Source organism: Lissotriton vulgaris, chromosome 10 (genome assembly GCF_964263255.1).
Source record: "Lissotriton vulgaris chromosome 10, aLisVul1.2, whole genome shotgun sequence".
Lineage (NCBI taxonomy): Eukaryota > Metazoa > Chordata > Amphibia > Caudata > Salamandridae > Lissotriton > Lissotriton vulgaris.
Genome location: NC_141698.1, coordinates 1,011,018,450 through 1,011,046,184, shown reverse-complemented (window position 1 = coordinate 1,011,046,184; position 27,735 = coordinate 1,011,018,450). Strand labels below are relative to the sequence as shown.

The 27,735-nt window shown below is 53.9% G+C and overlaps 1 protein-coding gene across 4 annotated transcripts in view; it reads right to left on the bottom strand.

The window, feature by feature from the left end:
• DNAJC13 (DnaJ heat shock protein family (Hsp40) member C13) overlaps window positions 1–27,735 on the bottom strand; it is a 1,694,551-nt gene that overhangs the window by 230,610 nt on the left and 1,436,206 nt on the right. The gene's annotated exons all lie outside the window — the stretch shown is intronic.

Sequence of the window (27,735 nt, the reverse complement as noted above, 5' to 3'; positions counted from 1 at the left end):
TAATACTTTGTTCACTGGATGCACAAGCGATGCTCCCTAAAGCAAAAACAATACCTCATTAAGGAAGAGAAAACTAGCGACGGCATACATGCTAACAATGACAATTGTGTAGGTTGGCTACTGATATACAAATCTGCACAGCATGATTGTAACAGGTTCACTTCACATTATTGTCGACTTGTCTGAAGGTGGTAGATTTCTTTCCAGGAAAGAAATTTGAAAGGCCTTTAGTTTCCAAGCACAAAGACCAGAAGTGTGAAAAAATATAGTTAAAACTAGGCAGTTGAAAAATTACAGAAACATTGGTTCTGCTACATCAGACACTTAAAATGACCCATCATGTTACGATTCATGGACTATTTGTTTGTACACCAAAACATACAAAACTTGTACACTTTAAAAAAAAAAAAAAACTTTATTTACCATTTTAGTACGTTACAGCAATACAAATATAAGCTCTCACTGTCATTGTTGAATTTAACTGGATCATGCAATGATGTCAACCATATACAATTCAATGTGATGAGAAACAAAAGAAAATGAAGAAATAAATTGACATTTGTAAATACAGTCCCAGTGGAATGTCTACGTCATCAAGAGGAAAATGTTCACCTCCAACAGCCCAACCCTCAGCCCCGCATAAAAGGGCAATTCCCAACAAATGCACGTAATTAAGACGGACAACCTCTGCAGATTGCTTAGAGACATTTGGAAACAGGTTATTGAGGTGCACAAGCCCATCATCCCGCTCCGGTCGGGACTATACCTTGTTCGAGTTGAGGGCCAGTAGTTTGGTGAGTAGCCCCCGTGTAAGTCCAGAGAATATGAGCTGTGTCCAAATGGATATGAATGCCCAAATACTTAATAGAGTCAGTGTATGATTCAAGGGGGAATTCACACTCCCACTGCAGCGTGCTCTGGGTTAAGGGGAAATAACTGTCTTGCGTCAGTTGATCCCCAGGCCAGAATACTGTCTAAATCTTATTATTTCCCTAATAAGTGGTTCCAAGTTAACATGAGGTTCCCTTACATAAAGAATAGTGTTGTCTGCATAGAGTGAAGGCCAGTGTTGAATTGGAGGCCTCTCTGAGGTGCTTCTCCTGAAAATGTCGGATTAGGGGGTCCATGGCGAGAATGAATAATAATGGAGACAGGAGGGCAGCCTTGCTGAGTACCGCGGGTAGAGAAAAGTGTCGGGAGAGTGTACCGTTCAGAAGTCTCACTGTGGGGCGGCTGTATTATAATTCAGTGGTGGCAATACATCCCTGGGGCATTCCCATGCGGCGCATGATGGACACAAAAAAGGACCACTCTAGGTAGTCAAACGCTTTTTCAGTGTCCAACAAAATGGCGGCTGCCGGGACCTACCCGTATTAACAAGAGTTATAATCCCCATCTAGTTAAGTTAACTGAGGAACAATGAACAGTATGAGAAAGTCAGCCAGTGTCTGTATTAGAAAAAGGTCCATGCTTGCGTTGGAGCCGGTGCACGAGGGAGAGTATCTGGCCCCATCAGCAAGCGACTGGTTGTTGTTTTGCTTGTGTGCTTGGCAGAATTCTTGCACCTCCGTGGGGGTGTTGAAAATGCGAGCCTCGCAGTGTTGCAATGTAGAGCATGCCATACCTCAGACCGAAGTTCCTTAGAGTAGCCTTAACCGTACTGTATTTTCGACTGGCCTCTTGCACGATGAGTGTGAAATCCAGGTGTAACGCTGGCTTAGAGCCCTACCATGTGGTGTCTCCACTTTCTCTGACGAGGCTTAGCGCAGTGTCACGGTCCCGAAATTTCATGATACGTGCAATGATAGGTCTTGGAGGGCAGAACGGATTGGGCTGTAGTCCCAGGGTGCGGTGAGCACGTTCCAATACAAACCCAGGGGTAAAGGATTCTCTCCTGTACATGTCCGCAAGCAAGGCCTCGACAAAGAGGTCAAGGCGGCCAGTGGCGGTGGTCTCCGTTACCCCTAAAATGCATATGTTGTTCCGTCTACTGTGCACCTCGAGGTCCTCGTTCTTAATCACCACGTCCTTGAGGATGCGCTCCACACGCTCTAATCTTTTGAGGGACTGCGCAGTGCCATCTTCAATGTCGGAAATGCGCACCTCAGCCACATCCAGGCGCCGATCGTGAACTTAGATTTTAGCCCCCATGCTCTCTGGACTCTTATCCAGGGAGTCAAATCGCCCATCCAATGCCCTAAAACCCGCTCTCATCTCCTGCAGAAGTGACGTGGATTCAGCGGAGGGTTCGTCGATGTGATCTGCGCCCTGTCCAACCTCTGCCATGCTGGAGATGCCCCCTAGAGTTTTCTTAATGAGCTTTTCAAAAGGGAGTCTCTTTTGCTTGGGGTCTTTGCAGCCCATGCCGCTGTGCGGTATCACGATAGGGACGGTGGCAAAAAAAAAAACCGATCCCTTTACTGATTGCAGGCAGAAGATCAGCGGGTAAAGAGGGAGAAACAAAGGCAGGGCCCAGAGCACAGATAGGTCAGGTGAGCTGTTCCCCCGAGCAGTCTGATATGGGGAGTGGTGGGCGCCTTGAAGGGGGGAGCACGCTGACTGGCACACTGGGGCGCGGAAATTCGTCTAAGCTTTAATCCCAGCACTGAGGAATGATGAGGTCCTTATGGGAGAATGCAGAGGACCTAAGGTAGGCGTCTCCTGGGGTGCAGGCAACTGCGTGGAGGCCCAGGCACGAGGATCAGATGTCCGCCATCGCCACGTGATGGTATGTAGCGGCAGCGGCGGTCGTGGGCCTCGTGTCGCAGCAAATAACTAAAGCGTTGGGCAAGGCGTCTGTAGGCCGCACACTTGGTGGGCCGGGCGGCGGATCAGTCGCCCAACCGGGTGCAGGGAGTGTGGTTCTACCCTCGCCTATCCTCCTGTTCCACATCTGCAAGCAACCGGGTGGTCACCTGTCCCCCCTGGGCCAAAGGGACGAGGCCGGAAAGAGCGGGATGGACCGGGCGCAGCCAAGCGCGTCCGTGTCCCGGTGAATTTGAAGATTAGATTGGGGAGGGGGTGTGGGGGGGGGGGTGTGGGGGGGGGTTTGGGGAGGAGAGCGATAAAGTGGACCCATGCCCGGTGCACTCACCGCTGTGTAGGTCAGGCACCCCAGTCAGGCACCAGTCTCCGGCCACATTCAACCCTCAGCTGCATTATATGGCGAGGGGATCCGGCCACGGCAGACACTAGCTCTGCCTTAGACCTCTCCGGGCGCAGGTAAACCAATTTCGGAGGCACTGATCTGCGATCAGCCGGAATTGCCTTGCGCAGCACTTGCTGAGCGATCCGGTGGTATAAGGCTTTGATCAGTCCATGCCGCATGTGTGGGGGAAATTGCCACTGCGCTGGCATTGGTTGGCGGAGCTTCAACGCCGTGAGGCCATCTTGGTCGGAAGCTTGGCCACACCCCCACAACTTGAACACTTTGATCCTGAACAAAATCATTTCTGGAACTTGTACAAATCCTACAAGTCTGTTGTACAAGAGCAGCCAGGTGGTATACCAAGTACTACCAGGCTGTGGCATTGAGACACAGCACCCACAATATGCATAGAGCTGTCTGAAGCAAAGTACACATACCAATAATATAAATGTAACTAGTTTTGATGCATAATGGCACAACAATGCTACAATTGGGTATGATGACATGGTGACCAAACACAAAGCCAACGTATCACTAGAATCTAGAGAGAGCTCTCCAGGACTATAATCCATACCTTTCCATCATTTATTATCTCTACATTACATAATTATTTTAAAACAAGACAATGTGTGTTAAATATGATACATGATAATATACCATATTAAAATCATCAGTGCTATTGTCGTTCTTGCAAATCATGGAAAAAAATCATATATATTCAACAGCATTTACCTGAAAATTTTAGATTTGATACCATTGTTTTGAAAAAGATAGCCAAATGTGTAATATAAATTAAAGCACTACCAACAGCACTGCTGTTGTATGAAACTCACACCCTTAATGCACAAGTTACTTACCTTCGGTAACGATATATCTGTAGTCAGTGTTAGATTCCTTACCTTTGAATATCGCCAGGCGTCAATCAATCAATCAATCAATGACATTTATAGAGCGCACTACTTACCCGTTGGGTCTCAAGGCGCTTAGGGGGGGGGGGGGTGCCGTTACTGCTCGAACAGCCAGGTCTTGAGCTTCTTCCTGAAGGAGAGGTGGTCTTGGGTCAGGCGCAGGTCGGCTGGGAGGGAGTTCCAGGTCTTGGCGGCCAGGTAGGAGAAGGACCTTCCTCCTGTTGTCGCTCTACGGATGCGTGGGACGGTGGCGAGAGCGCGGCTGGCTGAGCGGAGGTGACGTTTGGGAGCGTAGGAGTTGATTCGGGTGTTGAGGTAGCTCGGGCCTTGATCGTGTAGGGCCTTGTGTGCGTGGGTGAGGAGACGGAAGGTGATTCTTTTGTTGACGGGGAGCCAATGAAGGTCTCTTAGGTGTCCGGAGATGTGGCTGTTTCGTGGGATGTCGAGGATGAGTCTGGCTGAGGCGTTCTGGATCCGCTGGAGTCTCTTCTGGAGCTTGGCGGTGGTTCCGGCGTAGAGGGCGTTGCCGTAGTCCAGTCGGCTGGTGACGAGGGCCTGGGTGACGGTCTTCCTGGTCTCCGTGGGGATCCACCAGAAGATCTTCCGTAGCATGCGCAGGATGTTGAAGCATGCTGAGGAGACGGCGTTGACTTGCCTGGTCATGGAGAGGGAGGAGTCCAGGATGAAGCCCAGGTTGCGTGCGTGGTTTGTCGGTTTGAGTGCGGTGCCCAGGGCGGGGGGCCACCAGGAGTCGTCCCAGGCGGTGGGTGTGGAGCCCAGGATGAGGACCTCCGTCTTGTCTGAGTTCAGTTTCAGGCGGCTGGTCGTCATCCACTCGGCTACCTCCTTCATCCCTTCGTGCAGGTTGGCTCTGGCGGCGGCGGGGTCGTTGGTCAGGGAGAGGATCAGCTGGGTGTCGTCGGCGTAGGAGATTATGTTGAGGTTGTGTTGGCGTGCGATGGCCGCGAGGGGGCTCATGTAGACGTTGAAGAGGGTAGGGCTCAGCGAGGATCCTTGAGGGACGCCGCAGATGACTTCGGTGGCCTCTGACTTGTACGGTGGCAGGCAGACTCTCTGTGTTCTTCCGTTGAGGAAGGAGACGATCCATTCCAGTGCCTTCTCCTTGACTCCGACGTTGCTGAGGCGCTGCACAAGGGTGCGGTGGCAGACGGTGTCGAAGGCCGCGGAGAGGTCTAGGAGGATGAGGGCCGCTGTTTCTCCGTTGTCCATCAGGGTTCGGATGTCGTCGGTGGCGGCGATGAGGGCGGTCTCGGTGCTGTGGTTGGCTCGGAAGCCGGACTGCGAGGGGTCGAGGGATCCGTTCGTCTCGAGGAAGGCGGCCAGCTGTTTGTTGACGGTCTTCTCGATGACTTTGGCTGGAAACGGGAGGAGCGAGATGGGGCGGTAGTTCTTGAGTTCGGTGGGGTCTGCTGTGGGTTTCTTGAGTAGAGCGCTGAGTTCGGCGGGCTTCCAGCTCTCGGGGAAGGTGGCGGTGTCGAAGGAGGTGTTGATAATGTCCCGTAGGTGGGGTGCGATGACAGCGTCGGCCTTGTTGAAGACGTGGTGAGGGCAGGGGTCAGTCGGAGATCCGGAGTGGACGGAGTTCATCATGCGGACGGTGTCATCGGTGCTGATCGGAGTCCAGGCTCGGATGGTGGTAGTGGGCGGCGTTGCTGTGGTTGTGGCGTGCGTCGGATGGGTGCTGAAGCTGTTGTGTATGTCCGCGATCTTGTTGTGGAAGTAGGAGGCGAGGGAGTTGCAGAGGTCCTGCGAAGGGGTGATGTCGTTGTTTCCGGCGTTGGGGTTGGAGAGCTCTTTCACGATGTTGAAGAGTTCCTTGCAGTTGTGTGCGTTGTTATCCAGCCGGTCCTTGAATGCAGTTTTCTTGGCGGTGCGGATCAATTGGTGGTGCTTCCGGGTGGCGAGTTTGAGGGCGGTCATGTTGTCCGGTGTAGGTTCCTTTCTCCAGACTTTCTCGAGGGCTCGGCAGTTCTTCTTGGAGCTCTTGAGTTCGTCGGTGAACCATGGGGCTTTCTTGCTGCCGGGTCTGCTGGGCGGGGTCCTCAGAGGGGCGAGTTCGTCCGCGCAATTGCTGATCCACTTCGTGAGGTTGTCGGCGGCCTGGCTGGGGTTCGCTGAGCTGGCAGGAGGGTGATGGCTCAGGGAAGCGGCGAGCTGGTCGGCTGTGATCTTGTTCCAGTTTCTTCGGGCAACCTGTTGCTGGTGGTGGTGGATCGTCGTTCTTCTGAAGGTGAAGTGGACGCAGCTGTGGTCTGTCCAGTGGAGTTCCGTGGCGTGGCTGAAGGCGATGTCTTTGCTGGAAGAGAAGACAGCGTCGAGTGTGTGTCCGGCGAGGTGGGTGGGGGTGTTCACCAGTTGCTTGAGTCCAAGGTTGGCGAGGTTGTCGAGCAGGGTGCTGGTGTTGCGGTCGTTGTTGTTTTCCAGGTGAAAGTTGAGGTCCCCTAGGAGGATGTAGTCAGCGGAGGGGAGGGCATGCGGGCTGACGAAGTCGGCGATGTCCTCGCTGAATTGAGTGCCTGGTCCCGGGGGTCGGTAGATCAGGGTGCCTCTGAGGGTGGTCTTCGGGTCGGTGTGGATCTGGAAGTGCAGATGTTCGGCGGTTGTGAGGGTGTTGTCGGTGCTCGTCGTGATTCGGATGGTGTTCCTGTGGATGATGGCGATGCCTTCTCCCATCTGGTTGGCGGTGCGGTCCCTCCGGGTGATCTTGTAGCCCTCTGGGATGGCGATGGCGATGTCGGGCGCTGAAGAGGCGTTCATCCAGGTCTCCGTGATGAAGGCAACGTCAGGGGCTGTGGCGTCTAGGAGGTTCCAGAGTTCGATGGCGTGTCTGAGGACGGAGCGGGTGTTGAGCAGGATGCACTTGAGGTGGTTGCTGCTGGTGTTCGACTTGGTCGGTGCTGGTGCTGGGCAGGTCCGGGTGCAGGTGAACTTGCAGGCGTGGCAGCTGAAGGGTCCGTGGGTGCGTCTCGGGGTGGCTCGGTAGCATCCCGGGATTCGGCCGGTGTTGAGTGCGAAGAGTGTTGCGGTGTCGTAGGTCCGGCGGGTTGTCTTGCTGAGGCGGGGGCCAGGGGTCCTGGCACTGGGCGCGGTCCAGGCGCGGACGGGCGTAGACGGGCTTACCTTTGGCGCACAATCGGCGCGCCCGCTGCGCGTGGCCGCTGCACGTTCGCACGGTCGCCATATATGGCGAAGTGCGCGGGGGGGCGGAGCAGCTGGGAGGCGGGAGCGGGGAGGGTACAGAAGGCAAAAGGGGCGGGGTTTTGCGGCGGTGGCGGGAAGCGGGGAGGGAGGGTGAACGGCGGCAAAAACAGCGGCAAACAGGAAGGAAGCACAAGTTACTACTTGTGTAACGATATATCTGTAAGAGACATTAGTTAGTGATAGATTCCTTACCTTAGAATATCCCCAGGCGTCAGACTGGATCCGGAAATTTTTGCGTAGCAATACCCCTGCGCGCTGGTAGGCGTCGTCTGCGGCTCCGCGTCCGTCGTCGGCGTCGTGAGCGCCGGGATGACGTCATCGGAGTATATAGACGGCGCCCATGCGCGCTGACGTCAGTTCTGATAACACAGCTTTTCCGCGCCAGATACGCAGAGCCATGATAGAACTAACACTGGTGCCATTGAAACTAGGGCCCTGAAAGGGGATGACCTTAACCCTAAATATCGGTTCGCAGAACGGGGAGGATGGGAGGGCGGTAAGGAATCTATCACTAACTAATGTCTCTTACAGATATATCGTTACACAAGTAGTAACTTGTGCATCTGAAAGAGACACGTTAGTGATAGATTCCTTACCTTAGAATAGATACCCCAGCAATACCAACCCCGGTGGTGGGTCTGCGAACCAATATCACACCAGAAAGTCCTGGAGGACGGAACGGCCAAAGAAGCCATCCCTCCGGACTTGACTGTCCAGGCAGTAGTGTCTTGCGAACGTGTGCAGCGAGGCCCACGTGGCTGCCTGACAGATGTCCTGCAGGGGGACACCGCGGCCCAGGGCAGTTGTCGTTGCCGTGGCCCGAGTGGAGTGAGCCCGCAATCCAGCCGGGGGCTCCTTCCTCGCCATGGAGTAGCATGCTTGGATGCACAAGATGATCCACCTGGAGATGGTCCTCTTGTGTACAGCCTTTCCCTTCTTCGCGCCCACGTAACCAACGAAGAGTTGGTCATCCACCCGGAATTGGCGAGTGCGGTCCAGGTAGTAGGAGAGCGCACGTTTTGGATCCAGACGGTGGAGCCTCTCTTCCTCTTTCGAGGGATGCGGAGGCGGAAAGAAGGTGGGCAAGGTGATGGACTGCCCGATGTGGAAGGCCGTGACAACCTTGGGCAGAAAGGAAGGTCGTGTACGCAACACCACCTTATCAGGATGAACAGACAGGAAAGGCGGAGAAGAAGAAAGAGCCTGGAGCTCACTCACCCTCCTGGCAGAGGTGATGGCAACCAGGAAAGCCGTCTTCAGCGTAAGGAGACGAAGAGGACAGTTATGAAGTGGCTCAAAGGGAGCACACATCAGATAGGTGAGAACAAGGTTCAAGTCCCACTGGGGCATCACGAAGGGAACAGGAGGGAACATGTGTGTGATGCCCTTCAGAAATCTACTCACTATAGGGGACTTGAACAAAGAAGGCTGATCTGGTAGCCTCAAGAAGGCTGAAAGAGCAGAGAGGTACCCTTTAAGAGTGCCCAGAGCAGAGCCCTGCTGGGCAAGGGAAAGAAGAAAGAGCAGCACTTCCGAAAGGGGTGCAGAGAGGGGATCCACAGCCTTTGCTGCGCACCATGCCACAAATCTATTCCACCGGCAGGCGTATACCGACTTAGTGGAGGGACGCCTGGCTGCCAGAATGATGTCACAGACTTCGGGAGGCAAGTCAAATGGCCTCAACTGCCGCCGCTCAATCTCCAAGCTTGTAGGTGGAGACTGGACAGGTTCGGGTGCAGGACCGTCCCCTGCTGCTGCGACAGAAGGTCCTCCCGAAGAGGCAGACGAATCGGGGGATCGACTGACATGCTGAGTAGCTCGGGATACCAGTATCTTCGAGCCCAGTCCGGAGCCACAAGGATAACTTGGGCCCGGTCGCGCCTGATCTTCTTCAGCACTCTGGGCAGAAGTGGTATAGGCGGAAAGGCGTACAACAGGCCGCAGCTCCACTCGCGACGAAAAGCGTCTCCGAGCGAGTGCCGCCTTGGAAACTCCAACGCGCAGAACTGCTGACATTGCGCGTTCTCTTCTGTGGCGAATAGATCTAACCAAGGCTCTCCCCACTGTCGAAAGAGACCTTGCGCCACGTCCGAGTTCAGACGCCATTCGTGATCCATCATGCACCGGCGGCTGAGTTCGTCCGCCCTGGCATTCAGAGAACCTGCCAGGTGTTGAACCACCAGAGTCACGCCCTGATGTTCCAGCCACTGCCAGAGGCGCAGAGCCTCCTGGCAAAGGGTCCACGACCCCACACCGCCCTGTTTGTTGCAGTACCACATGGCGGTGGTGTTGTCGGTGAACACTTGCACCACGCTCCCCCTGACAGAGGGGAGGAATGCCTTCAGTGCAAGACGAATCGCCCGCAGCTCCAGAAGGTTGATGTGGAGCCGGGACTCCGCCGGAGACCAGAGGCCTCTGATCTCCGCCTCTCCCATGTGGCCTCCCCAGCCCTGGAGGGACGCGTCCGTCACAACTACGTGCTCCGGCTGGGGTAGAGAGAGAGGTCTGCCACTGACCCAGTCGCGGTCCGTGAGCCACCACTGCAGTTGTTTCGCAGTGCCCTCCGAGATCAGGACATGATCGGACAGGTTGCCCTGATGCTGGGCCCACTGAAACTTCAGGTCCCACTGCAGAGCCCGCATCCGCCACCTGGCGTGACGCACCAGAAGGATGCAGGAGGCCATCAGTCCCAGAAGCCGCAGCGTCAACCTGACCGAGACCCGGGATAACGGCCCGAAGATAGGAATCAGAGCCTGAATATCCCGAACCCGCTGCTCGGGTGGGTAAACCCGAAACTGCGCCGAGTCGAGAACCGCTCCGATGAAAAGGAGCTTCTGAGAGGGACACAGGTGTGACTTCGGCACATTGATGGAGAACCCCAGCAAGTGCAGGAGGTCGGCCGTAGTCTGGAGGTGGCTGACGACTGTCTGGGGCGAGCCCGCCTTCAACAACCAGTCGTCGAGGTAGGGGAAGACTGACACCCCTTGCCTGCGCAGATGGGCTGCGACCACCGCCATCACCTTCGTGAACACCCGTGGGGCGCTGGTAAGGCCGAAGGGGAGCACGGTAAACTGAAAGTGCTCGTGGCCTACCGTGAACCGCAGGTAACGCCGGTGGGCCGGCAGGACGGGGATGTGGAAATAGGCGTCCTGCAAGTCCAACGCTACCATCCAGTCTCCCGGGTCCAGGGCAGCCAGGACCTGAGCCAAAGTGAGCATCTTGAACTTCTCCGTACGGAGGAAGCCGTTGACGTTCCGCAGATCCAAGATAGGGCGTAGGCCCCCTTTGCCCTTCTTGGGTACCAGAAAGTAGTGGGAGTAACAGCCACGTCCTACTTCTGGCCCAGGAACGCGCTCGATGGCCCTCTTGGCCAAGAGGGCCGAAACTTCCTCTTGCAGAAGTCGCAAGTGATCCCCCGACACACGGTGGCATTGAGGTGGCATGGATGGAGGGGAAGACTCGAAGGGGAGGGAGAAACCCCTTCGGACAATTTGCAGCACCCACCTGTCCGAAGTGACTGTATGCCAGTGGGAGAGGTGATGGCGAACCCTGCCTCCCACAGGCGTCACATGGGCCTGAAAACTCGGACTAGGAAGGTTTTGAGGCGGGGGCTGCTGAGGGAGGTGTGGACTGGCCTCGCCGCTGGCCCCGACTGTAGGAAGGTACATCCTGACTATGGTTGCCCCCAACTTTTTGCCCTGTGTTTTAGCTGGTTTTGGACATAGTCGACCTGGGACCCTGCCAATCAGGACCCCAGGCCTACTGCTCTCTCTTTAAAATGGATTCCATGTACCCTAGGTACATTTCCAATTGGTACTGGGCCACCCTATCAGACCCTGTAACTCAGGGCATGGGTGTACCCAGGGCTGCCAGGGGCTGCAGCACGTATTGTGCCACCCCTGGCTGGCCTCCTAAATTTGACACAACTGGCTGCATGACAGCTGGGGCAAAGTCGTGTAATCACCCTTTGCTGTAGGTGTAGTATACCTATACCTAACCCTAAAATGGACACACAGATTCCTATCAGTCACTCCTATGGCAGGCCTTAACAATCCTGAAGGCAGAGTGCTTGGAATCGTGTGAGATGGTGCTCTGGCATGAGCTGAGCCTGTCTGCAGCTTGCGGAATCAAGTCCTAATAGCTGTTCCATGATATCGCATACCATATACTCTTAAGTGCATTATAATCCTCGCGGTTAAATGCTATCTTTGGTATTGCTTTATCAAAACATGTCGAGTAAGGTGTCATACGAATTGGAATACTAACCCCTCGCCAATTCTGGCGACGGGGTTAGCATTCCACCCTTCTAGAGGGACACGACATGTATGTAACTGTGAACCCCGGTTAAAGTTAACTGAAGCCTCAGCTCCACAAAATGGATGCTGCCACCACAGACACGAGTCTGACCCCCTGCAGCTGGGAGTCCTTCCAGCGAGGGGAGCCTGGAAAAAGGGTTTCCTGTCAGGGGCGGTGCTAGCACCGTCCCAGACATGGTTTTGTGTATCCTGGGTAGGCAGGGCTTTACAGGAAGGTGACTGCTGAGTGGCACCCCGGTGCTCACTACGCATAGGCCGGTCTGAACCCGTTCCAGGGGCACACCAGCCCCTGGCCTGGGGAAGTCCGGCATGGCTGAGGGGTGTAACCACCCCCCACCTAGTCCCACCCATAGGCAGGACCTAGTCACCGGGTCAGCCCCCTTTTTTAGTATAAAGATGGGAGCGGGCCCCCTGTTAAAATTAGATCATCTTTGGAATCAAGATACCACTTTCTTCGAAAGGACTTCACGATTTCTTCTTCAAGATTCTCCCTTGTGGCTAAGGAGTAGTCACCCTGCATCCGCAGGCACCATCCTAAAGAACACTGCGGTCTGCTGCAAGTCCTTCATCACGAATCCGACGACCCAGCTCGACGAGACCCGGCTTCCCTGGCACCTCTGACCTCTACTCACCTCTACAGCCAAGCTGAGAACCGTGAGTGCGACGAGACCTCAAGGGACCGACGATCGCCAAAACTGCACGACATCTTTACTGCAAGCCCACCGTGTCCTCCACTGGTGAGTGCTTTGGGGTCCGAGAAGCCCCGACCCTGCGCAGCTCCAGCACCCAAGATCAGCCCCCCTGCATCTCCACGATCTGCGTGGGGCCCTTCTGCTGTTTGCTGTGCACCGCGTTGTTTGGCTACTAGCCGGCTGGCTTGTGGCCCTCTGAACGACGCCCAACGACTTCACGACTGCTGGTCTGGTTGCTCCAGGCTGGCCTTTGCTTCCTTCTTCAAGAGAGGCACCCCGGACCCTCCTGGTCCACTCCAGACGCCATTTTAGGTCCACCGCGTGGGCTTGAATTTGCCAAGGCTTTGTTGCCCAATCCTGGGTCCAGCGACGCCGACAGCTTCTATCTTCGTGGGACAGCTCGATCCTCCATCCTGGTCGCCGACAACGCCTCCTGGTCCGTGAGATCTTCGAGTCAAGCGTCACCCACTCACCTAGTCGAGGTGGCTACCATCCGGTGCCCTCCTGGTGCCCACTGACTACTGGCTAGTAGTCTCGAACTTGGTCCCCTCTGCTTTCAGGTGTCATCTATCTTCAAGATCCAGGCTTGGATCCGACTGAACTTCCTTCACTGGTCACCGGCCAGCATCTTTTCTTCCGGCTCCTGGTCCGTCTACGAGGATTCCCGACGTCTTTTCAGACCTATGCAGCTGCAGCCCCTGGGCTAGGTAACTTCGGCATTTCGGTGCCCCAGCATAGCCTCACTATCCAAGGGTCAGAATCTACTTTCGTTTTCTCCCTACCAGGTCGGGTTCGCCCGAGAACACTAACTTTCTAATTCCTAGCTACCATAGACTTTTGTCCCGCATCTCGCGTGAGAGTGCACACACTGCACCCGAGTCCCCTAGGCCTCCTAGACATAATCTAACGATTCCCTAGTCAAGTCCTAGCGATTCCAAAAGCTATTAGTACTGTACTTACCTGCTAGGAATTTCGCATTCCACTTTCAGAGTATATGGTTTTCCGTGCCCCTCGGGCATTTGTATATACTGTGCTAACTTAAGTATTTTTGTAAGAGTTTTGGTTTGTGCTTAGTACCCTGTCCTCATAAAGAGTACAGGGCTGTTGTGATCTTTAAATAAATAACTGTTTATTTTCATAACACTTGTGTGGTGTCCTTTCACTTGGTATTCAAGGGGTATATGTGTGGTAAACAGCTGGCTTAACGCGCCCTCTCGAGTCTTTAGCCTTAGACTGCTCGTATCCACGCTACTAGGATAGCTGGTCTATAAGGTTGACTTACAACCAATCATCAATAAGGGTTGCTGGACTGATACATAGTGTTCACTAGAATAGTGAGCACTGCATATCAGGCCACCTTCTCACATTGGTGAGCAGCGGTTGGGATTTGAGCTTGCTGTTGTTTTACCACACGTATCCTAAGAATATCTTGTTGAAAGATCACATAAGTACTGTTAGGTACATATAACTAAAGCTTAGAATACTCTGAGTTCTACTGAACCAGCTGTTGTAGCTCCTCAAGGCTTAGCACACCTTGGCTGCAACTCTTAGCAAGGGATCAGTAGGTAAACACATAGTGTAGGTAGGTGCATCACTTACACCACACTAGAAACAGTATGTCGGACAAAGGAGGAAACACTGAGGTTCCCCTTGTGTCAGTGGACCCTCCACAGGTCCCTTCTAAATATGCTGCTCTTAGCTTCCATGAGATGAGACAAGTGTGTACTCTCAGGAAACTAAAACAGGGGTCTAACCCCACCACTTCCTTTCTGATTGGTCTCCTAGAGGCTTATGATGCCAGTAGGGCTGGTAACCCAGACCCTTCTAATCCAGATGGAAGTTTGCCCTCCTTACAGGGTCCCTTTGATATCCATCCCCTCCTTGAGGCAGATGTTGCTGAGGATGAGGATGAGTTATCAGGGGATGAGGCAGATAAGGGACAGGTAGAAGTCAGCAGACTAAGCAGGTCCAACTTAAGCAGACATGAGCTTGGTACTGGGGGACCCTTGGGGCCACTCTCAGGTCAGCTTAACATTGGGAATGGACGAGATAGATCTCTATCAAGAGGCTCTATCAGATCCTTTCGAACCAATGGCTCTCTCAACTCTTCTCACAGAGGAATGTCTTCCCCTAAGAGGAGAGTGTATGAAGCTGAAGAAAGGGCAGTCAAACTAAGGATTGAAAGGGAAGAACTTGCCCTGGCCAAAGAGAGACTTGCCTTTGCTAGAGAGCAACAATTGAGTGGGACAGTTCCCACTGGTGGCAGCAATAAACCTAGCAATAGGGAAAGGAGTTTTGATACAAAGCACCTGAATAAGATAGTGCCCCCCTTTAAAGAAGGGGATGACATCCACAAATGGATTACTGCTTTGGAGAGAGCCTGCACTGTGCAGGGTGTTCCCCAAAGTCAGTGGGCAGCTATCTTGTGGCTCTCCTTTGATGGTAAAGGTAGAGATAAGCTCCTCACCACAAGGGTGGAGGATGCTAACAATTACCAAGTCTTGAAGAATGTACTGGTTGATGGGTTTGGTTTAACCACTGAACAATACAGGATGCTGTTCAGAGACACCCAGAAAACTCAGTCTCAAGATTGGACTGACTTTGTTGATTGTGCCACTAAGGCTTTTGAAGGCTGGCTACTGGGTAGTAAGGTTACTGATTTTAAAGGATTGTATAATCTAATTATGAGGGAGCAAATCTTAAATAATTGTCAGAACCAGCTATTACATCAGCACCTGGTAGACTCTGAGTTGACCTCTCCACAGGAATTGGGTAAGAGGGCAGACAAATGGGTCAGAACCAGGGTTAGGCCTAAAAACCAGGGTGGTGACCAGAAAAAGGAATCAACCAAGCCTCAAGAGAAGGGTGGGGATAAATCCACAGAGAAGACTTCCCAAGGGCCCCAAAACTCCAACAAGGGTGGTGGGTCCCAGAACACTCCTTCTGAACAAAAGAAACCTTATTGCCATACCTGTAAACAGGTGGGCCATTACAAAAGTGATGCCAGTTGCCCTAAAAATGGTAATAAGGGAAATACACCCCCAGGTAATACTCCTAAACCTCCTGTTACCACTAGTGGTAATCCCCCAGGTGGTGGGAGTGCCCCCAAGAATGTGGTGGGCATTACTCTGGGCCAACAGGAGGACTATGGCTTAGCCAGGTTCCCTGACCACACTCTTGTCTGTGAGACTGGCATGGGGTTTGCCAACTTCACTACTGGACCCCACATTTTGGGCAAGTATAGACAAGAAGTTTTAGTGAATGGTCAGAAAGTTGAGGCATTCAGAGACACAGGGGCCAGCCTCACCATGGTGAGTGACCATCTGGTCCCCTCTGCTCAACTGACCCCTGGTTTTACTTATCAGGTGACAGACATTCATGGAATGAAGAGAAGGCATCCCATGGCAGTAGTCAAGCTCAGCTGGGGTAATGTCACAGGACCCATGAGAGTGGCAGTGACAGATAACCTACCTGTAGATTGCTTACTGGGGAATGACCTAGAACTCTCAGCATGGGCTGAGGTGGAACAAGAAACTCATTCCAGAATGATAGGCCTATCCAGACCGGTTAGTGGGGCAGTAATAGCTACAGCCCCAGTCCAAGCACCAGTCCTCCCTGAAAAGGTTGGAAGGGCAGTGGTAGCCACTGCCCAGGCTCAGACAGACTTCCCAGAACAGGATAGGAGGGCTGTGACAGTCACAGCCCAAACACAAACCGAGTGCCCTCCTGAAAAGGTTGGCAAGGTTGAAATGGTCTCAGCCTCTACTCAGACAGATAGTGAGGTTGTGAAGCCTGAAACAATGGATCACTCCACTCAAACAGAGAGCATTGAGGAGGAAGAAGAGTCTTCCCCCCCCCAGACACTAGGTGAGAGCCAGCCTCCTCAGGGAACTGACTCTACCCCTGTTGAAGGAACTGCCCCAGAGGTAGTCAGGCCTAGCCTGGCAGAGCCCCTGATGGCAGTGGACCCTTCCCAGGTGGGACCCAGTCTGGAGCAGGTAACCTGCACCTCTCTACCCTGCCTCAGTCAGCCCAGGGCTGAAGAGACCAGGGAGGCCGGTGGTGGACCCCAAAGGGCCCCCTGTCCAAAAGAACCCCCTAATCAGCAGATTAGGATCACTGAAGCTGGTAAACCTAGCCAAGTGAAAATAGAACAGACTCCTGAGGGATCCCCCTTAAAAGTAGTTAGGGAACTCCCACAGCTGGACACTGTTGGGCACAGCCAAACATGGGGCCTAAAAACCCCAGACCTGACCTGTCCCTCCAGTAAGCCAAACAGAGGGACTCAGCCTCCAGCTGTAGGTAGCCAGAGGCTGACCCTGAGAGCTCAGTGCATCTCAGCTAAAGAAAGAAAGGCACACATGATGAATGGTGATTGGAGGAAGTTGAGCCCAAAGGTAGAGGAGCCTCACTTCAGCACTCCATCCCAGCATCAGCCTTCTTCTTTCCCAAGACACACCAGAGACAGAGATTCCCTATGGTGGAGACCCTCAGATACCCTCAGGGTGAGGGGTTGCCTAGTGGACCATGACACAGGGGGAAACCAAGCCAGAGCTGGTACTTCCTTATATGGCCACTTAGGTAATAGAGGCTTACCTGGACAAGGATAGCCTTATCTCCTTTCGTTTGGGGGGGGGTTGTGTAGGAAGGTACATCCTGACTATGGTTGCCCCCAACTTTTTGCCCTGTGTTTTAGCTGGTTTTGGACATAGTCGACCTGGGACCCTGCCAATCAGGACCCCAGGCCTACTGCTCTCTCTTTAAAATGGATTCCATGTACCCTAGGTACATTTCCAATTGGTACTGGGCCACCCTATCAGACCCTGTAACTCAGGGCATGGGTGTACCCAGGGCTGCCAGGGGCTGCAGCACGTATTGTGCCACCCCTGGCTGGCCTCCTAAATTTGACACAACTGGCTGCATGACAGCTGGGGCAAAGTCGTGTAATCACCCTTTGCTGTAGGTGTAGTATACCTATACCTAACCCTAAAATGGACACACAGATTCCTATCAGTCACTCCTATGGCAGGCCTTAACAATCCTGAAGGCAGAGTGCTTGGAATCGTGTGAGATGGTGCTCTGGCATGAGCTGAGCCTGTCTGCAGCTTGCGGAATCAAGTCCTAATAGCTGTTCCATGATATCGCATACCATATACTCTTAAGTGCATTATAATCCTCGCGGTTAAATGCTATCTTTGGTATTGCTTTATCAAAACATGTCGAGTAAGGTGTCATACGAATTGGAATACTAACCCCTCGCCAATTCTGGCGACGGGGTTAGCATTCCACCCTTCTAGAGGGACACGACATGTATGTAACTGTGAACCCCGGTTAAAGTTAACTGAAGCCTCAGCTCCACAAAATGGATGCTGCCACCACAGACACGAGTCTGACCCCCTGCAGCTGGGAGTCCTTCCAGCGAGGGGAGCCTGGAAAAAGGGTTTCCTGTCAGGGGCGGTGCTAGCACCGTCCCAGACATGGTTTTGTGTATCCTGGGTAGGCAGGGCTTTACAGGAAGGTGACTGCTGAGTGGCACCCCGGTGCTCACTACGCATAGGCCGGTCTGAACCCGTTCCAGGGGCACACCAGCCCCTGGCCTGGGGAAGTCCGGCATGGCTGAGGGGTGTAACCACCCCCCACCTAGTCCCACCCATAGGCAGGACCTAGTCACCGGGTCAGCCCCCTTTTTTAGTATAAAGATGGGAGCGGGCCCCCTGTTAAAATTAGATCATCTTTGGAATCAAGATACCACTTTCTTCGAAAGGACTTCACGATTTCTTCTTCAAGATTCTCCCTTGTGGCTAAGGAGTAGTCACCCTGCATCCGCAGGCACCATCCTAAAGAACACTGCGGTCTGCTGCAAGTCCTTCATCACGAATCCGACGACCCAGCTCGACGAGACCCGGCTTCCCTGGCACCTCTGACCTCTACTCACCTCTACAGCCAAGCTGAGAACCGTGAGTGCGACGAGACCTCAAGGGACCGACGATCGCCAAAACTGCACGACATCTTTACTGCAAGCCCACCGTGTCCTCCACTGGTGAGTGCTTTGGGGTCCGAGAAGCCCCGACCCTGCGCAGCTCCAGCACCCAAGATCAGCCCCCCTGCATCTCCACGATCTGCGTGGGGCCCTTCTGCTGTTTGCTGTGCACCGCGTTGTTTGGCTACTAGCCGGCTGGCTTGTGGCCCTCTGAACGACGCCCAACGACTTCACGACTGCTGGTCTGGTTGCTCCAGGCTGGCCTTTGCTTCCTTCTTCAAGAGAGGCACCCCGGACCCTCCTGGTCCACTCCAGACGCCATTTTAGGTCCACCGCGTGGGCTTGAATTTGCCAAGGCTTTGTTGCCCAATCCTGGGTCCAGCGACGCCGACAGCTTCTATCTTCGTGGGACAGCTCGATCCTCCATCCTGGTCGCCGACAACGCCTCCTGGTCCGTGAGATCTTCGAGTCAAGCGTCACCCACTCACCTAGTCGAGGTGGCTACCATCCGGTGCCCTCCTGGTGCCCACTGACTACTGGCTAGTAGTCTCGAACTTGGTCCCCTCTGCTTTCAGGTGTCATCTATCTTCAAGATCCAGGCTTGGATCCGACTGAACTTCCTTCACTGGTCACCGGCCAGCATCTTTTCTTCCGGCTCCTGGTCCGTCTACGAGGATTCCCGACGTCTTTTCAGACCTATGCAGCTGCAGCCCCTGGGCTAGGTAACTTCGGCATTTCGGTGCCCCAGCATAGCCTCACTATCCAAGGGTCAGAATCTACTTTCGTTTTCTCCCTACCAGGTCGGGTTCGCCCGAGAACACTAACTTTCTAATTCCTAGCTACCATAGACTTTTGTCCCGCATCTCGCGTGAGAGTGCACACACTGCACCCGAGTCCCCTAGGCCTCCTAGACATAATCTAACGATTCCCTAGTCAAGTCCTAGCGATTCCAAAAGCTATTAGTACTGTACTTACCTGCTAGGAATTTCGCATTCCACTTTCAGAGTATATGGTTTTCCGTGCCCCTCGGGCATTTGTATATACTGTGCTAACTTAAGTATTTTTGTAAGAGTTTTGGTTTGTGCTTAGTACCCTGTCCTCATAAAGAGTACAGGGCTGTTGTGATCTTTAAATAAATAACTGTTTATTTTCATAACACTTGTGTGGTGTCCTTTCACTTGGTATTCAAGGGGTATATGTGTGGTAAACAGCTGGCTTAACGCGCCCTCTCGAGTCTTTAGCCTTAGACTGCTCGTATCCACGCTACTAGGATAGCTGGTCTATAAGGTTGACTTACAACCAATCATCAATAAGGGTTGCTGGACTGATACATAGTGTTCACTAGAATAGTGAGCACTGCATATCAGGCCACCTTCTCACACCGACCACCGCCACGGCGGTTCCCACGGCCGCCACCGCGTTGCTGAACATTCTGCGGCGCGTGGCTGACGGTCCGTGGTGGGGCGCCCCTTCCGTGGCCACGAAAGGAGCGAAAGGCACCCGATTGCTGGCGTGGGGCCGCAAGGCCCAAGGACTTGGCCGTGGCCCTGGAGTCCTTAAAACGTTCCAGCGCATGGTCTGCCTTGTCGCCGAAGAGGCGACGGCCATCAAACGGCATGTCCAGGAGAGTGGCCTGGACATCGGCCGAAAAATTGGCGGACCTCAACCAGGCGTGGCGTCGAACCGCCACCGTCGTTGCCATCGCCCTGCCCAGTGAGTCCGTGGTATCCAGTCCACACCGGATGGAAAAGCGTGCCGCATCTCGGCCGTCCGCAAGGGTTTGGCTGAGTTTAGCCCTGACCTCCTCAGAGCATTGTGGCAGCACCTCCGCAACCGTGTCCCACAGAGTGTGGGTGTAGCGGCCCAAGAGACAGTTGGTGTTCACTGACCGGAGCCCTAGGCTCACAGACGAGAAGACCTTCTTCCCGAACTGCTCAAATCTCTTGGATTCCCTGTCGGGCGGGGCCGACGGGAATGCGGACTGGGAGTTGGAGGCCTGGATGACCAGGCTCTCGGGGGTGGGGTGGGTGGACAAAAAGCAAGGGTCGCCCGGTGCCGGGCGGTAGCGTCTGGCCACGTTCCTATCCACAGGGGGACCTGTGGCGGGCTTGGACCAAGTGCCCAGCAGAACGTCACACAAGGCCTCATTGAACGGCAGAAGGGGCTCCGCGGAGCCGGACTGCTGTTTGAGTACCTCAGTGAGGAGATTAGTCCTCACGGCCGCGACGGGGAGCTCAAGGTTTAGGGCCTTAGCTGCCTTCGTCAACACTACACTGTAAGCAGAACCCGCCTCCGAAGCCACAGTCGGGGGCGACGTAAATCCAGTGTCTGGCGATGTGTCAATACCACTGGCCTCCCCAAGCTCATATGTCCAGTCCTGATGAGACTGGCAATCACGTGCCAGAGGGTCCTCGGACCCCTCCCACTGCTCCTCGCCACCCAGCTCCTGGAGACCAGGATGAACAGCCAGGGCCTCCTCATGGAGATAGAATTCTCCGACGGCCGACGGAATCGGCGCCCAGCGGCGCCCCTCCGACGCCTGAGGCGGACCGTAGGAAGCATTGGGGTCGGCAACCACTACGGCTGCCGGGGACGACACCTGAAGGGACGTCGCCGGTGAGGTCGCAGGGTCGACCGGCGAGGTCCCGGATCCGGAGCCGGAACCAGCGAGGTCGCGCGGCGCCGGGACCGAAGTCGCCAGCGGCGCCGGGGCCGAAGCACCCGACGTCGTCGGGGCCGAAGCGCCCGACCCGGAAGGACCTCCAGACGGAGCCGATCGGCCCGAAGGCGCCACGGGAACCGACTGAGGAGGGAGGGCCCTCATGGCCATGAGGTACCTCTCGACCTCCTCCTGCGACGCGCCGTGCCCAGGGACCCGAAGGTGTGGGGCAGGCGGCGACGCTTGTGACTCCCGCGGAGCCGCGTGGGCGGTGTCGCCCGAATCCCCGGTCGCATCGTGAGAGCGACGGGGCGGGTCGGAGGACCGATGGTGTCGCTCCGACCTCTCATGCCTCTTACCTGAGGACTTGGAACCAGACGATCGGTGACCACTCCCGGAACGTCGATGACTCCGACCTCGCGACCTGTCCCTCGACCTCCCGTGGGACCGGGACCGGGACCTGGAGCGGCGCGGGGCCGACTGCCTCAGCTCGAGACGCTTGCGGGACCGCTCCCGCCTAGCCTTCGACGTCAGGGCCCGGCAGTCGTCACAGGTTCGATCGTCGTGGTCGAGGCCTAAGCACTTCAGGCACCGGCGATGGGGGTCCGTGACCGACATGAGTCGGCCGCACTTCGAGCAAGGCTTGAACCCGGGCATCCCTGGCACCGATAGTCGAGAATCGACTAAGTAGAGGATCAAAAAGATCAAAAAAAGTTTTCAGTCAAAAAGTGACTGGGGGTAGAGCTTCTTCCGGATCTGCGCTAGCTGGCGCGGAAAAAAGAAGAACTGACGTCAGCGCGCATGGGCGCCGTCTATATACTCCGATGACGTCATCCCGGCGCTCACGACGCCGACGACGGACGCGGAGCCGCAGACGACGCCTACCAGCGCGCAGGGGTATTGCTACGCAAAAATTTCCGGATCCAGTCTGACGCCTGGGGATATTCTAAGGTAAGGAATCTATCACTAACGTGTCTCTTTCAGATATACACAATACAGAAACAAAAACAGGCAATACAATTTAACAAAAGCAGATTGACAAGGCAAGACTGGATCCGAAAAGTTTTGCATAGCAGTACCCTGCGTGTTGGTAGGCGTTGTCTGCGGCTCCGCGTCTTTCGTCGTGATCGCCAGGATGACGTCGGAGTACTTAGACGCCGTCCGCGCGCGCTGACGTCAGTTCTGTACAAAGCTTTCTGCTCCAGGAATGCAGAGCCATGATAGAAACCGACACTAGTGCCATGAAACTAGAGGCCTCAAAGGGAGATACCTTAACCCTAGATATCGGTTGGCAGAACGGGGAGGATGGGTGGGGCGGTAAGGAATCTAACACCAACTATACTGTTTCTTACAGATATATCTTTACTGCAGGAAGGTGGTGGGTCTGCGAACCAAGATCACACCAGAACGTCCTGGAGAACGGAACGGCCGTAAAAGCCATCACTCCGGACTTTGCTGTCTAGGCAGTAGTGTCTAGCAAACGTGTGCAGCGAGACCCACGTAGTTGCCTGACAGATGTCCTGCAAGGGGACTCCCCGACCCAGGGCAGTAGTAGCCGCCGTGGCCTGAGTGGAATGGGCGCGCAGCGAGAAATGGTCTGCTTGTGCACCGCCTGTCCTTACTTAGCGCCCACGTAACCAACAAAGAGCTGGTCGTCCAGCCGGAACTGGCGTGTGCAGTCCAGATAGACAGGGAGCGCACGATTTGGGTTCAGACGGTGAAGCCTCTTTTCCGCTTTCGAGGGGTGCGGAGGCGGAAAGAAGGTGGGCAAGGTGATGGACTGCCCAATATGAAAGGCTGTAACCACCTTGGGCAGGAAAGAAAAACGAGTTCTCAAGACAACTTTGTCCGATGGACAGAGCGGAAAGGAGGTTTAGAAGATAGAGCCTGGAACTCACTCACTCACTCTCCTGGCGGAGGTGATGGCAACCAGGAATGCCAGAGTGTCAGAAGACTAAGAGGACAATTGTGAAGTGGCTCGAAAGGAGCGCACATTAAATAGGTCAGAACAAGATTCAAGTCCCATTGAGGCATCACGAAAGGAACAGGAGGAAACATGTGTGTGATGCCTTTCAAGAATCTATTTACAACCGGAGACTTGAAAAGAGAAGGCTGATCAGGAAGCCTCAAGAAGGCTGAAATGGCAGAGAGGTAGCCTTTGAAAGTGCCCAGAGCACAGCCCTGCTGGGCAAAAGAAAGAAGAAAGAGGAGAACCTCTGAAAGGGGGGCATAAAGTTGATCCACAGCCTTTGCGGTGTACCATGCCACAAATTTGTTCCACCTGCAGGAGTATACCGATTTTGTGGAGGGACGCCTGGTTGCCAGAATCACATCACAGACTTCAGGAGGCAAGTCAAATGGCCTCAACTGTCGCAGCGCAATCTCCACGCATGTGGGTGGAGACTGGACAGGTTCGGGTGGAGGCCCGTCCCCTGCTGCTAAGACAGAAGGTCCTCCCGAAGAGGCAGACGAACCGGGGGATCGACTGACATGCTGAGTAGCTCGGGACACCAGTATCTTCGTGCCCAGTCTGAAGCAACAAGGATGACTTGGGCCCGGTCGCGCCGGATCTTCTTCAGCATTCTTGACAGAAGTGGTATAGGCGGAAAGGCGTACAACAGACCACAGCTCCACTCGCGACGAAAAGCGTCTCCGAACAAGTGCCGCCTTGGAAATTCCAACCCTGCACTACACGGATCGCCCGCAGCTCCAGAAGGTTGATGTGGAGCCGGGACTCCGCCGGAGACCAGAGGCCTCTGATCTCCGCCTCTCCCAAGTGGCCGCCCAAGCTCAGGAGGGACGCATCCGTCACCACTATGTGCTCCGGTTGGGGAAGGGAAAGGGATCTGCTATTGACCCAATCGTGATTCGTGAGCCACCATTGCAACTGTTGGGCAGTGCCCTCCGAGATCTGGACATGATCGGACAGATTGCCCCGATGCTGTGCCCACTGGAACTTCAGGCCCCACTGCAGAGCCTGCCTATGGCATCTGGTATGTTGCACCAGCAGGATGCAGTAGGCCAAGAGGCCCAGGAGCCGGAGCATCAACTTGAGCGAGACTCGGGTTAAAGGCTGAAAGATTGGAATAAGAGCCTGAATATCCCGAACCCGCTGTTCAGGAGGATAAACCCAAAACGGAGTCCCGAACCGCTCAGATGAAGAGGAGCTTATGAGAGGGGCACAGGTGTGACTTCGGCATATTGATGGAGAACCCCAGCAGATGCAGGTCGGCCGTAGTCTGGAGGTGGCTGTCGACTGTCTGGGGCGAGCCCGCCTTCAACAACCAGTCGTCGAGATAGGGGAAGACTGGAACCCCTGATCTGCGCAGATGAGCAGCGACCATCGCCATCACTTTCGTGAACACTCGAGGGGCGCTGGTAAGGCCAAAGGGGAGCACGGTAAACTGAAAGTGCTCGTGGCCTACCATGAACCGCAGGTAACGCCGGTGGGCCGGGAGGACGGGGATATGGAAATATGCGTCCTGCAATTCCAACGCTACCATCCAGTCTCCAGGGTCCAGCGCAGCTAGGACCTAAGCCAGTCTTCTGTGGAGCAGAACGTCGAAGTCCAGAGTTTCTTCTTGTAAAGGTGTTCAGGATAATCTAATTTGGAATGGGACCAGCTCCTACCTTTATCCGGCTAAAGGGGGCTATACTACGACTAGGTCCCTCCTCAGGGTGGGACCAGGAAGGGGGTGGTTACACCCCCTATCCTTTGTCCGGTCTTGCGCCAGCTCTGGGGCTGGAGTGCCCCAGGAACTGGTTTAGACCGGTGTCTGCTAGCACCTCCCGAGGCAGGAAACCCTTTGTCCAAGCCTCCCTCGCTGGAAGGACTCCCAGCAGCAGGAGGTCAGACTTGTGTCTGTGGTGGCAGCATCCATTTTGTGATGCTGAGGCTCGAGTTAACTTTAATTATATATGCACCTAAGGTACATGGTTGTCAATTTAGAGAGAGCACAGCTAGGCTGTGGGTCTGATTAGCAGGCCCACAGCCAGGGAAAGTTGTAAACCAGTGAAGCAAAAAATCGGGGGTGACCATAGGATTGCAGACCCTACTCTCCTACATAACCCCCCCCCAAACTTAGGGACATTAAACTAACCTTGACCAGGTGAGTCTTCTTGTTCTAAGTGGAAGTACCTGGAGAGACCATCTGCATTGCCATGATCAGTCCCTAGTCTGTGCTCCACTGTGAAGTCCATCCCCTGTAGGGAAATGTACCACCTAAGAAGTTTGGGGTTTTCACCCTTCATTTGATTTAGCCATAAGAGGGGCTTATGGTCGGTCTGAATCTTGAAGTGAGTTCCAAACAAGTATGGCCTCAACTTCTTCAGGGCCCAAACCACAGCAAAGGCCTCCCTCTCAATAGCTGACCAACGTTTCTTTCTAGGGGTCAGCCTTCTACTTATAAAAGCAATGGGCTGGTCATGACCATCAATATTCAGTTGAGATAGAACAGCTCCCACACCCAACTCAGAAGCATCTGTTTGGACAAGGAGAGGTTTGGAGTAGTCTGGACTCTTGAGAATAGGTGCAGTGCACATGGCCTGCTTTAGGTCATCAAATGCTTTTTGACAGCTAACTGTCCACTGAACTTTCTTTGGCATTTTCTTACTTGTCAGGTCATTAAGTGGAGTCACAATGGTTCCATATTTCTGACAAATTTCGTATAGTAACCAGACAGGCCCAAGAAAACTCTGACCTGTGTCTGGGTGGTTGGAGGAGCCCAGTCCTTTATGGGCTGTATCTTGCTCTCCAAAGGTTGAACTTGGCCTCCACCTACAAGGTGGCCCAAGTATACAACTTGACTCTGCCCTATCTGGCACTTAGTAGCCTTGATAGTGAGTCCTGCCTTTTGCAGGGCCTCCAAAACTTTCCTAAGGTGGATCAGGTGATCCTCCCAGGTGGAGCTAATGACAGCAATATCATCTAGATATGCTGCACAGAAGTCATCCAGCCCAGTGAGAACTTGGTTGACCAACCTTTGAAAAGTGGCAGGTGCATTTTTCAAACTAAAGGGCATCACCACAAATTGGTAATGACCTCCTGGGGTAGAAAATGCTGTTTTGGCCTTGGCATCCTAAGCTAACCTGATTTGCCAATAACCAGCTGTCAGGTCAAATGTACTCAAGAATTTGGCAGAAGCCAATTTATCTATGAGTTCATCTGCTCTTGGTATTGGATGGGCATCTGTCTTAGTGACAGCATTGAGACCCCTGTAGTCTACACAAAACCTCATCTCTCTCTTACCATCCTGGGTGTGAGGTTTAGGCACTAGAACTACAGGACTAGCCCAAGGGCTCTCTGAGGGTTCAATGACTCCCAATTCCAACATCTTTTGTACTTCTTGTTCTATGCAGTTCCTGACGTGGTCATGTTGCCTGTAAATGTTACTCTTTATAGGCAGACTGTCACCAGTGTCCACCTCATGGGTGCACCAGTTTGTCTGACTGGGTGTCAGAGAGAACATTTGTCCAAAGGATTGGAGAACTTGTTTGCAATCCTTTTGCTGATGTTCAGAAAGGCTGTCAGAAAAGACTACACCATCTACTGACCCTTCATCAGAGTTCTGAGTGAGCGGGTCTGGGAGAGGGTCACTCTCTTCCTCCTGTCCCTCATCTGTAGCCATGAGCAAGCCCATGTCTTCCCTGTTGACAAATGCCTTGAGCCTATTCACATGAAGTACTCTGTTAGGGCTCCTGGGAGTTCCAAGGTCCACCAGATAGGTGACCTCTCCCTTTTGCTCAATAATGGTATGGGATCCAGACCATTTGTCTTGGAGAGCTGCTGGGGCCACTGGCTCCAACACCCACACCTTCTGTCCAGGCTGGTAAACAGTAAGGACAGCCTTTTGGTCATGCCAAGCTTTTTGCAGTTCTTGGCTGGCCTCAAGGTTTTTAGATGCCTTCTCCATGTACTCTGCCATCCTGGAGCGGAGACCAACTACCTAGTCCACTATGTCCTGCTTAGGCTTTTTGAGAGGTAACTCCCATCCTTCCTTCACAAGACACAGGGGTCCTCTTACAGGATGCCCAAATAGAAGCTCAAAAGGGCTGTAGCCAAGCCCCTTCTGTGGAACCTCTCTGTAAGCAAACAGAAGGCAGGGTAAAAGGATGTCCCATCTTCGCCTAAGCTTTTCTGGTAACCCTTTTATCATCCCTTTTAGGGTCTTGTTGAATCTCTCCACTAGTCTATTGCACTGTTGGTGATAGGGTGCGGTAAATTTGTAATTTACTCCACACTCTTTCCACATTGCAGTCCAGTATCCTGATATAAAGTTTGCACCTCTGTCAGAGACAACCTCCTTAGGAAACCCCACTCTGGAGAAAACTGCAAGTAGGGCCCTGGCCACAACAGGAGCGGTAGTGGTCCTAAGGGGAATAGCTTCTGGATACCTAGTGGCATGATCCACTACCACTAGTATAAATATGTGCCCAGATGCTGTTGGGGGGTCCATTGGTCCAATAATGTCAATCCCCACTCTTTCAAAGGGTACCCCCACCACAGGTAGTGGTATAATGAGCGACAAAACTCTTTGTCTTCAGACATATGAGGCCAGTGAAAGTGAGGGACACGCCTGTCCCAAGTCTTGTTCTGGCCTAAGTGACCTGCAAGGGGAATCTCATGGGCCAAGGTAAGAAGGAAACCTCTCAGAGACAAGGGGATGACCAGCCTCCTGGTAGCACCAGGCTTGGGGGTCTCTTGCCTCAGAGTAAAGGAGTCCATCATCCCAGTACACCTTGTGGGTACCTGTGGTATTCCCTGCAGCCTCAGCAGCAGCCTGCGGTCTGAAGGGTTCAAGAGAGGAACAG